We start from the raw sequence: 12,080 nt of genomic DNA, 5'->3' as shown, positions 1-12,080 counted from the left end.
AACGCCACCCTTACTCAGATCATCAACACAGTTGCCACGCTTACAACCAGAACAGTGAAAAAACAGTGCAACTGTCCATAGTACACCTTCAAACTTTGACTGCTTAAGTCTGCCTGCTGCAAGTCTGAGCGCAAATGTAGGTTGTCTGGACTAACAGTTCACAGAGAGATTTGGACCGATTACCTCAGTAGCTACAGGCGTGCGCTCGCTGCTGCCAGGGTGAAGTATTTATATATTAGTAAATATCCATGGGACACAGTAAACCAAATATTCTCTTCAAAACCATTGATCAAATCCTGCATCCAGCCATCGATAAATCCATCTCCCATTCATCCTCCTCTCTTAACTGTCATGATTTCTCCTCTTTCTTTTGGAATAAAATAGACACCATTTATTCTATGCTCTCCTGCCATAAACCCAGTATAGTACTTGACCACCTTGACTCCCCTTCATTTGCCAATCCTGCACTCTCCTCCTTCTCTCCTCTCTCTGTTACTGATGTCTTCAGCCTATTGTTGAAATCAACTACTGCCACGTGCCCCATGGACCCCTGGCCAACAAATCTCCTCCGTCTCTGTGCTTCTGACCTTGATCCTTCCATTATGCACACTCTCAACCTGTCTCTGGTTTCAGGTCTGGTTCCTGCTGCCCTCAAGACTGCCCCAGTAATGTGAGTGCTCAAAAAATCCTCCCTTGACCCAGCTGTCTTATCTAATTTCCGTCCCATATCCAACCTTCCTTTTCTCTCCAAAACTCTTGAAAGGGCTGTAGCCAGTCAGCTGAGGAAACAACTCACAGATAACAATCTGCTTGAATCTCTGCAGTCTGGTTTCCGGCCGCATCACAGCTCTGAAACTGCTCTGCTCCGGATTGTAAATGATCTCCTGCTTAATGCTGATGCTGCTGCTCCCTCTGTCCTTGTTCTCCTTGACCTAACTGCTGCTTTTGATACCATAGATCATAGCATTCTTTTTGACCGCCTTCAAAAGTATGCTGGGATCTCTGGAACCTGTCTCTCCTAGCTGTTCTCTTACCTATCTGGACGCATGCCGTCTGTTTTCTATGATGGAAACAGTGCTGACGCAAACCCGGTCACGTGCGGTGTCCCTCAAGGGTCTGTTCTTGGGCCTCTTCTCTTCAACATCTACATGCTTCCCTCGGGTCACCTCATCCGCCAACATAGCCTCATGTTTCACACCTATGCAGGTGACACCCAGCTCTACCTAAAACTAGACCCTGGATGTCCCTCTGCCATGGTCCGGCTCTCAGCTTGCATCAAAGACATTGAGGCCTGGATGTCTGCCAATTTTCTTCAGCTCAACACTAACAAATCTGAACTTCTTCTAGTAGGATCGAAAACTCAATTCAAGAATCTCAATATTGCTTCCTTGAACCTTGGAAACTGTCTGCTGCTGCCATCCCCCACTGTACGAAGCCTTGGTCTACTGGATAGTAACCTCTCCTTTGATGCCCAAATCTCCTCTGTAGTCAAATCCTCCTTCTACCACCTCTGAAACACCTCAAAGGTCCGTCCCTACCTTTCCCTCCCGGATGCAGAGATTATCTGTCATGCATTCATCTCCTCTCAACTCGACTACTGCAACTCTCTCTATGGTGGTCTTCCGTCACGCTCCATAAACCTATTGCAGCTGGTTCAAAATGTCACTCCTAGCATCCTTACCAGATGTAAGACATGATCACATACCCCCTGTCTTGCCCAGCTGCACTGGTTACCTGTAAAGTTCAGGATTACTTTCAAAATTCTCCTGCTTGCCTACAAGGCCCTTCATCACACAGGTCCAGAGTATCTCTCCAACCTGCTGACCTGCTATGTCCCTGCACACAAGCTGAGGTCCTCTGACTCTGGCTTGCTTGTTATACCCAAGCAAAAGAGCACCACACTCGGAGAGCGCTCTTTTAGCTTCATGGCCCCGACTCTCTGGAACTCTCTCCCAGCTTTGGTGCGTGCGGCTCCCACAGTCACTCGCTTCAAATCAACTCTCAAGACCCACTAGTTCTCTGTTGCTTTCAATGCTCTTTAAGCCTGATATCTGTTATTAGCTGTTGTCTAAATTGCTATTTCAGGTTTTTCACTCCATCTTATTCATATGATTCTGTATGACACACGCATCCACAATGTTTAGAATTCACATCCTAGCCCTGTATTTAATGTCATATGCCTGTACTTAATGTATTTGCATTGTAATATGCCTGTATTTAATGTATTTGTATTATTTTTATTTATTTATTTATTTTTATATTTTTTTACTGTTTGTATTTAATGTACTATGCCCTGTATTTAATGTATTGTGCATTGTTCCTCACTATCTTGTAAAGCGATTTGTGATGGTGGTCCACTATGAAAGGCGCTATATAAAATAAAGATTGATTGATTGCAGATTCATCAACATAAAACATATGCTTACTACAAAGCTTGCTCTTCTAACCCTAACCCTTACTGCAAAGCTTGCTCTTCTAACCCTAACCCCAACCCTTACTGCAAAGCTTACTCTTCTAACCCTAACCCCAACCCTTACTGCAAAGCTTGCTCTTCTAGCCCTTACTGCAAAGCTTGCTCTTCTAACCCTAACCCTTACTACAAAGCTTGCTCTTCTAGCCCTTACTGCAAAGCTTGCTCTTCTAACCCTAACCCTTACTACAAAGCTTGCTCTTCTAACCCTAACCCTTACTGCAAAGCTTGCTCTTCTAACCCTAACCCTTACTGCAAAGCTTGCTCTTCTAACCCTAACCCTTACTGCAAAGCTTGCTCTTCTAACCCTAACCCTTACTGCAAAGCTTGCTCTTCTAACCCTAACCCTTACTACAAAGCTTGCTCTTCTAACCCTAACCCTTACTGCAAAGCTTGCTCTTCTAACCCTAACCCTTACTGCAAAGCTTGCTCTTCTAACCCTAACCCTTACTGCAAAGCTTACTCTTCTAACCCTAACCCTAACCCTTACTGCAAAGCTTGCTCTTCTAACCCTAACCCTTACTGCAAAGCTTGCTCTTCTAACCCTAACCCTTACTGCAAAGCTTGCTCTTCTAACCCTAATCCTTACTGCAAAGCTTGCTCTTCTAACCCTAACCCTTACTACAAAGCTTGCTCTTCTAACCCGAACCCTTACTGCCTTGCTTGCTCTTCTAACCCTAACCCTTACTGCAAAGCTTGCTCTTCTAACCCTAACCCTTACTACAAAGCTTGCTCTTCTAACCCTAACCCTTACTGCAAAGCTTACTCTTCTAACCCTAACCCCAACCCTTACTGCAAAGCTTGCTCTTCTAACCCTAACCCTTACTGCAAAGCTTGCTCTTCTAACCCTAACCCTTACTGCAAAGCTTGCTCTTCTAACCCTAACCCTTACTGCAAAGCTTACTCTTCTAACCCTAACCCTAACCCTTACTGCAAAGCTTGCTCTTCTAACCCTAACCCTTACTGCAAAGCTTGCTCTTCTAACCCTAACCCTTACTGCAAAGCTTGCTCTTCTAACCCTAACCCTTACTACAAAGCTTGCTCTTCTAACCCGAACCCTTACTGCCTTGCTTGCTCTTCTAACCCTAACCCTTACTGCAAAGCTTGCTCTTCTAACCCTAACCCTTACTACAAAGCTTGCTCTTCTAACCCTAACCCTTACTGCAAAGCTTGCTCTTCTAACCCTAACCCCAACCCTTACTACAAAGCTTGCTCTTCTAACCCTAACCTTCACACTTACTACAAAGCTTGCTCTTCTAACCCTAACCATAACCCTTACTGCAAAGCTTGCTCTTCTAACCCTAACCCTTACTGCAAAGCTTGCTCTTCTAACCCTAACCCTTACTACAAAGCTTTGTCTTCTAATCCTAACCCTTACTGAAAAGTTTGCTCTTCTAACCATATGGTTTGCATCTAACCCATGCCTTTCTATTCAATCCAATGGGCTGCAATGCCAATTCATTACAAAGTGTTTAAAAGTATTTTAACAAGCAAACGACGTGCTACAGTGGACAACTTGGACAACACACCAAAAGTTACAATGTCCAACCCGCTGATAAGCCAATTCTGTTTTCTCCTGTTGGTGTACAATCATATATATATATTTTTTATGATGATTTTTTATTAAAGTTAATTGTATGGACTCTTAGTGTGTCCTTACAAAATATCCTGTCTAGCTACACATCTATTGTTGTCCTGATAATTCCCAGATTTGTATTTGTATTAATTCACTTTTTTTGTTATAAGGGGTTCATGTCCAAGCAGCGTATTGTTTAAATAATATGTGTGTAACTCTTGAATACTGGAATCAAATAAAGGAACTCTGTTACATTTGTAATTACTGTTTGGACATGAATCGTTATACATTTTAAACCACAGTTAGTTTCCTTATGCAATGTTGTTTACAGATTAAATATCTTCTGTACCTCTTTAGCTTAAAACAACAAATACACACTTCTGCTCAATTGTTTAGTATTAAAATAAACATTGAAGATGCCGCACAAAGGATATTTTGCAGCTTTGTAGTGGGTATGTCATTTAACGTGGTATAAAAACACATTCATTCATTGTAGACAAAAAAAACCCCAAAAAAATAATAACACAATGTAACATCTAGTATGTTTAACCATTTCTGTATTTTAATATGCTTTTAATAATCATTTAATTGACTAACACTTTCTTGCTGAGAAGTGAACATTTTCACCTGATTACCGTGACTTGAAATTGTTTGTCGTGTACCAACAATTGCTGGTATATGGGAGAGCCACGCCATGGAAAACAATTATAGAATGGATATAAATGCGAGAACAAAACAAAAAGTACAAAAAGAAATAAATAAATGTCTGAACAAATCAAAATGAGGAAGTAACTAGAAAAAGGCAGGCGGGCCTATTCAGAATGAGTGTAACAACTGCAGCTGCCCGAGCAGGAGGCATTAATATGCATGGAGCGGATTCCAGATTTAAATAAGAACTTCAAAAATGTCATTAATCTCACACCGTACACACGTCCGGGGGTAATCCACACTTCACCAATTCAATGCAGGAGGTAGCTGGGCAGCTAGAGATACAGGGAGTGTACATATGTATTTTGAGTTTCAGTTATTTAAAGAAACAGTAACCGGATATACTACTTGGTTGCAAATGCAATCTGTATTGCTCCATTGTTGAGCGACTGTGAGAAACACATTTTATAGTTTGCATTCAAAAGAAACTGCTTTTTTTCTGCCAATAAAAGCATTCACACATTCATCAGCACAAACATAGCGTAGCCTGCCTGAATATATAGGCAAGATGCTTCAATTAATGAAGTTGAAAATACTATGTTGCCATGCTCCTAACGCAGGTGTTTATGTAGTTCCAGACCCTTCTTTTGCAAACCAGCCAAGTGACCTGCATTTCACAGACCTGCAAACTGGCATTAAAACCTGCAGACCCACGAAAGTTATTGTACAACCCGCAAAATAAAACGGGTATGTAAGATCACTGTTTGAACACATTCATATAAAACGTGTCTGTAAGATCACTGTTTGAACACATTCATATAAAATGTGTTTGTAAGATCACTGTTTGAACACATTCATATAAAACGTGTTTGTAAGATCGCTGTTTGAACACATTCATATAAAACGTGTCTGTAAGATCACTGTTTGAACACATTCATATAAAATGTGTTTGTAAGATCGCTGTTTGAACACATTCATATAAAACGTGTTTGTAAGATCGCTGTTTGAACACATTCATATAAAACGTGTCTGTAAGATCACTGTTTGAACACATTCATATAAAACCTGTCTGTAAGATCGCTGTTTGAACACATTCATATAAAACGTGTCTGTAAGATCACTGTTTGAACACATTCATATAAAACGTGTCTGTAAGAGCACTGTTTGAACACATTCATATAAAATGTGTTTGTAAGATCACTGTTTGAACACATTCATATAAAATGTGTTTGTAAGATCGCTGTTTGAACACATTCATATAAAACGTGTCTGTAAGATCACTGTTTGAACACATTCATATAAAACGTGTTTGTAAGATCGCTGTTTGAACACATTCATGTAAAACGTGTTTGTGAGATCGCTGTTTGAACACATTCATATAAAACGTGTCTGTAAGATCACTGTTTGAACACATTCATATAAAACGTGTCTGTAAGATCGCTGTTTGAACACATTCATATAAAACGTGTTTGTAAGATCGCTGTTTGAACACATTCATATAAAATGTGTTTGTAAGATCGCTGTTTGAACACATTCATATAAAACGTGTTTGTAAGATCACTGTTTGAACACATTCATATAAAACGTGTCTGTAAGATCACTGTTTGAACACATTCATATAAAACGTGTCTGTAAGATCGCTGTTTGAACACATTCATATAAAACGTGTCTGTAAGATCACTGTTTGAACACATTCATATAAAACGTGTCTGTAAGATCACTGTTTGAACACATTCATATAAAACGTGTCTGTAAGATCGCTGTTTGAACACATTCATATAAAACGTGTCTGTAAGATCGCTGTTTGAACACATTCATATAAAACGTGTTTGTAAGATCGCTGTTTGAACACATTCATATAAAACGTGTTTGTAAGATCGCTGTTTGAACACATTCATATAAAACGTGTCTGTAAGATCGCTGTTTGAACACATTCATATAAAACGTGTCTGTAAGATCGCTGTTTGAACACATTCATATAAAACGTGTTTGTAAGATCGCTGTTTGAACACATTCATATAAAACGTGTTTGTAAGATCGCTGTTTGAACACATTCATATAAAACGTGTCTGTAAGATCGCTGTTTGAACACATTCATATAAAACGTGTCTGTAAGATCGCTGTTTGAACACATTCATATAAAACGTGTTTGTAAGATCACTGTTTGAACACATTCATATAAAACGTGTCTGTAAGATCGCTGTTTGAACACATTCATATAAAACGTGTCTGTAAGATCACTGTTTGAACACATTCATATAAAACGTGTCTGTAAGATCGCTGTTTGAACACATTCATATAAAATGTGTTTGTAAGATCGCTGTTTGAACACATTCATATAAAACGTGTCTGTAAGATCGCTGTTTGAACACAGTCATATAAAACGTGTCTGTAAGAGCACTGTTTGAACACATCCATATCCTCATAAATCGCTACAGAATCACATTGTTTTTTGATTGTTTATATTTCTTTCTCAAAATAAATTATACAGCAGAAGCCCATCTGTGTTGCAAGTTTACAGGTAAATTTAAAAAAAATGTTTGTCTTTTTTTTTTAAATAAATTTGCCATAAAATGAACAATATACATTTGAAAACGTGCCATAGTCTTTTTAATGAAAAAAAATTAGAAAAAGTGCAATATTTTACAACATTACAGTAATTTATATATATATATATATATATATATATATATATATATATATATATATATATATATAGTAAAGACAATGTAAAATATATACAGAGTAGTTTTTAGTGCATTCATTACAAAAGATGCAATCCCATTGTATAATTACATTTTGTACATGTGTTTTTTTTCTCCACAGTTTTTATCATATCTTGCTAAAGCTACAGTATCCCGATTCAATTTTCAAATGGACAAGCAAGTGAGTAAAAATAAAACAAAGAGACATGAGACTTGCTGGATCATGTTGGAAACATATTCAAAATGGTAGAAGTTGTGTGCTTCCACTGGAGTTTGTCAATGTTGTATCTTTGTGGATAGTGAGATTGATGAATAATGAACTGATATAATCAACTGATATGACTACCCATTTTAAACAGATGATTTGAATACATAAACTTCTCAACAGCTAGTTCTCAATCAGAGATCTCCATACTGGTTGGCACTTTTAGACCTAAAGAAATACAAATGGAGCGTGGCAAATACAGCTTCTGAAATAGAAACAATAATACATGGTATATATGCCATATATATACATATACACACACACCCACACCCACAAAGTCGGCACATTGTATTCAAGTTTATCTGGTCATTACATACAGCATGGCTCAGGTGATAATGGACAGGAAGGACATGTGCATTGCTAGCTTTGCTTGCTGGCTTCTTCATTGTTTTAGCAGTCAGCCATTGCAGGTACCTTGCTGATATTTATGATGATGCATTCTGGTTCTTTATGAGGAATTTTGAGTTAATGGCAAGTCAATACACAAAGCAAATCTCATAGTCATCCCATCCCATTGTGCCATTATTGAATTGTTTCACCACAGGGAACTGAACCAAAAGCAGCAGTGATACGATTGCAGGTGTCCACCCCAGTGTAACCTCACATATTATACCCCCTGAGAGATAAACCCGGGTACATTCTGGGGCCTCGGGAGAATCTGCCCCGGGGTAGTTTCTGATGTCTTCCAGTATCTACCCCCTCCTCCCAGAATCTACCCCACCTATAAGGTGGAAATATTATTAAAGAATAACATGTCAAACTTGAAACCTTTGCTAAATTGATATTGTTGAATGAATTACAATGTTAAATACATTTACGAATACATTTTCCCTGCTATATTTAAATATATTCTACAGTATATTTAAAATATATTTAAAAAATATTAATATTTGTGCACTTTTCATTTTTAAACATATCGTACAATATTTTTTAAATACATGCACATTATATTTAAAAACATAATTTCCCACTGTATTTGATGTTTATAATATATTATGGAATACATTTTCATTATATACCATAATTAAGGATATGACTTTTTCACAGAGGTCACAGAAATCGTGGAAATTGTGAATTTGAACAAAAGTCTGTGAAATCTTGGAAATGGATGTAAAACCACATTTGGTTAGGCACTGCCTTTATTTCCTTTAAAAAATGCAGTATGAAAATAGAAATCTGTGAGTATCTGTGAATTGTTTTGTTGTGTATGCATGCAGCATGTAGATCAGCGAATGAGATTTGTATTTTGTAGCTGAGCGAGCATGTAAGTGAACACAGATCGTATGTTACCGGTTCTGTAACACTTGGTTATGATCTTTACATACATACAGAGCTTATTAATTTATTTTTTGAAACAAAAAAGTGGGCTTGCATCTTCAAAAAAAATTAATACTGAAATTGTATTTCTTGAAACTTTTTTTTTCATACAGTGTAGTGTAAATACTCTAAACATTGATAAACAAAATACTTCAGACTGCCGTTGAACATCTTTTGTTTTTTATTTCCTGCAGAGAGGTTTATCTGTTTTGTAGTCTTTTTTCCTGATCTTTGTGATGCCCCGCTTCTTGGACACGGTGCCTGCTTGTGTGATTTGACTTTTCAACTCTGTTTATTTGTAGGCTACTCAGAAACAACCAATTTAAACGTCTCATTCTTATTATTGAAGAAAAAGTATATACCGTTTCATTTTGAACATGGTACTAAAAACAATTATTTGACATGCTGATTTTGTATATATATATATATATATATATATATATATATATATATATATATATATATATATATATATGTATACAGTGAAATTTGACATGCTGATTTTGTATATATAGATGCACAGTGAAACAGGAACACAGTTTATTTCAGACACCATCTGTTTCGCTACACTGTGTTACGTTGGTGTGAAAGTTTTGTATTCTAAAGTAACATTTAAACTTGTCAGCAGTCAAGGCAAAAGTCTTTATATTACTGGTTTTGGTGTATTATTTAAAAGTTCTTGTGTATGTTGCTGCAGCTAAAGCTATATTATTTGGAGGCCTTTCTGTGACATTTTCTTCCCCCCGCAATTCACTCATGAAATGTACTAAAAATCACCTTGACAAAATCAGATCCTTAACTATAATAAAATTTAAATGCATGTCTAACATATTTTCCAATACATTAACAAATATATTCTTTAAAGTATTTATGTATTTCGCAAAATGTATGAAAATTGCCATGTTTGGCATATTGCAGACATATCCAAGTGCTATTCCATTTCTAAAACCTTCAAGACATAATACTGGTGGGGTAGATTCTGGGAGGAGGGGGTAGTTACTGGAAGGCATCACAATCTACCACGGGGTAGATTCTGGGAGCCGGAATCTACCCAGGGATAATCTGGGAGGGTGGTAGATTTTCAGACTTTACACCGGCATACCACATCTTTATCAATTCAAACTGCATTCTATACTCATCTTTTCACATTGGAACCTACTGATCAATTGATCCGAGCATTTATGGCTCTAAAAGTTTGGATCTGTGGTATTCGACCATGATCTTCTATTAGCCCCAACGTTCCCAGTTTTGTTTCAGACAGGAGTAAGTATGTTTTTTTTATCTGAAATGTTTTGCAGTTAAGACAGCACTTAACAAACATCCTCTGAAGGTTAAATATCATCTGGATGTTCTATTCTCAAGTCCCCAAAAGTCACTTTGTGGGCCTAATGACATGTCACCTCACCTTTATGAGTGTCAGTCAAACTCAGCTTTAATTCATCATATGATTCCACTTGTGAAAAAAAGTTCCTGGATTATTTATTTATTAATTAATTAATTACATCAGTGCATAAACCACTGATATTATTATTATTATTATTTATTTCTTAGCAGACGCCCTTATCCAGGGCGACTTACAATTGTTACAAGATATCACATTATTTTTTTACACATTATTTTTTTTTTTACATACAATTATCCATTTATACAGTTGGGTTTTTACTGGAGCAATCTAGGTAAAGTACCTTGCTCAAGGGTACAGCAGCAGTGTCCCCCACTGGGGATTGAACCCACAACCCTCCGGTCAGGAGTCCAGAGCCCTAACCACTACTCCACACTGCTCCCCATAGCTAGCCATAGCTAGCCATAAGCACTACACTCGATCACAAATAATTCACCTTGTAAATCCATCAGTGACATTGTATTTTCCTCCCCGTGAGGCAGAACTAATATGAATTGAGAAAGCTAATTTTCCCATGATAGGCATAGCAAATACATAGGATCCTCTGTGACATACAATGTTGACAATTTTTTGCTTTGTTGGATATTTATAGTAAAGCATTATCATTCAATCTGCAGTTGATATAATAAATATGTAAATGATAGACTATACAAATACATGCTGTGTGATTTCATATTGAAACAGGCTTATCAGATCAGCCTGTTCCAGGTTTGGGAACTGAACAAGAGTGAAGTCAATTGGGTCCACTCATACCGTATGCCATCAAAAGCACCGAGTTCCTCGTTATTGAAATCCCGATATAGATCTTGGAATCCAAATCATGGGCGCTTGTGTTTTACACACGACAAGTCAGATATTTTGTTTTTATTATTTTACTTGTTTGTTTAAGAATTGGAAGTTTATTGTTGAAGAAATGTTAAAACAAGATTGATTGGCCAATGTCCTTTTTTATTTTACAGAGTTTTTATTGTAAAGCGTCCTGGGGTGCTCCACATGAACAACGCTATATAAAAGCAAATTGTATTGTATAATTGTATATTTGTGGTGTTATTTGTGTATTTGGTTTGAGAAGATCATAACTACTCACAGTGGTTAAAAATACTAATACTGTGCATTTAAAAAAGGCGACTATTGTTTTACCAGTGCAAGCCCTGGATAAGGGCGTCTGCTAAGAAATAAATAATAATAATAATAATAACACAAATAAATAATAATAAAATAAATGCACTGCAACATTTTCTAATTTTGACTGCATTTTGGAGCTGAGACTGAAGCAGTGGAATTCCTATTCAGTTACAGAACAGAGAACTGGAGTAGCAAGTTAAGTAAATGACTTCCAAATTTAAAAGCGCGTCTTCAATTAATTTACTTTTATAAGCAAGACATCTGAAAACATACAGGTTGGGAAAAACAGGTGGCAAACTTTAATTATGTGCTCAGCAGATCTATGGTATACAAAAAGCAGAGATTACCACAACTGAAGAAAGTCTAAACACATTCATAAGATGAACTTAATCAATTAAAGACATATACTGTATTTTACATTTATGAGGCATAGGTTGCAAATAAATGGTTTCATACATTTTTTAAATATATTAATATTGCTAATGCATTCTTCAAATAATAAAAAAATATGTTTCTTTCCATGTTGGTTTTAACTCTTTTAATACTGCATATATCTCAATACAGGAAATGTG

This window comes from Acipenser ruthenus, chromosome 4 (genome assembly GCF_902713425.1).
Source record: "Acipenser ruthenus chromosome 4, fAciRut3.2 maternal haplotype, whole genome shotgun sequence".
Classification (NCBI taxonomy): Eukaryota; Metazoa; Chordata; class Actinopteri; order Acipenseriformes; family Acipenseridae; genus Acipenser; species Acipenser ruthenus.
The sequence above is the reverse complement of the archived record's forward strand: the minus strand, read 5'-3'. Positions refer to the sequence as shown.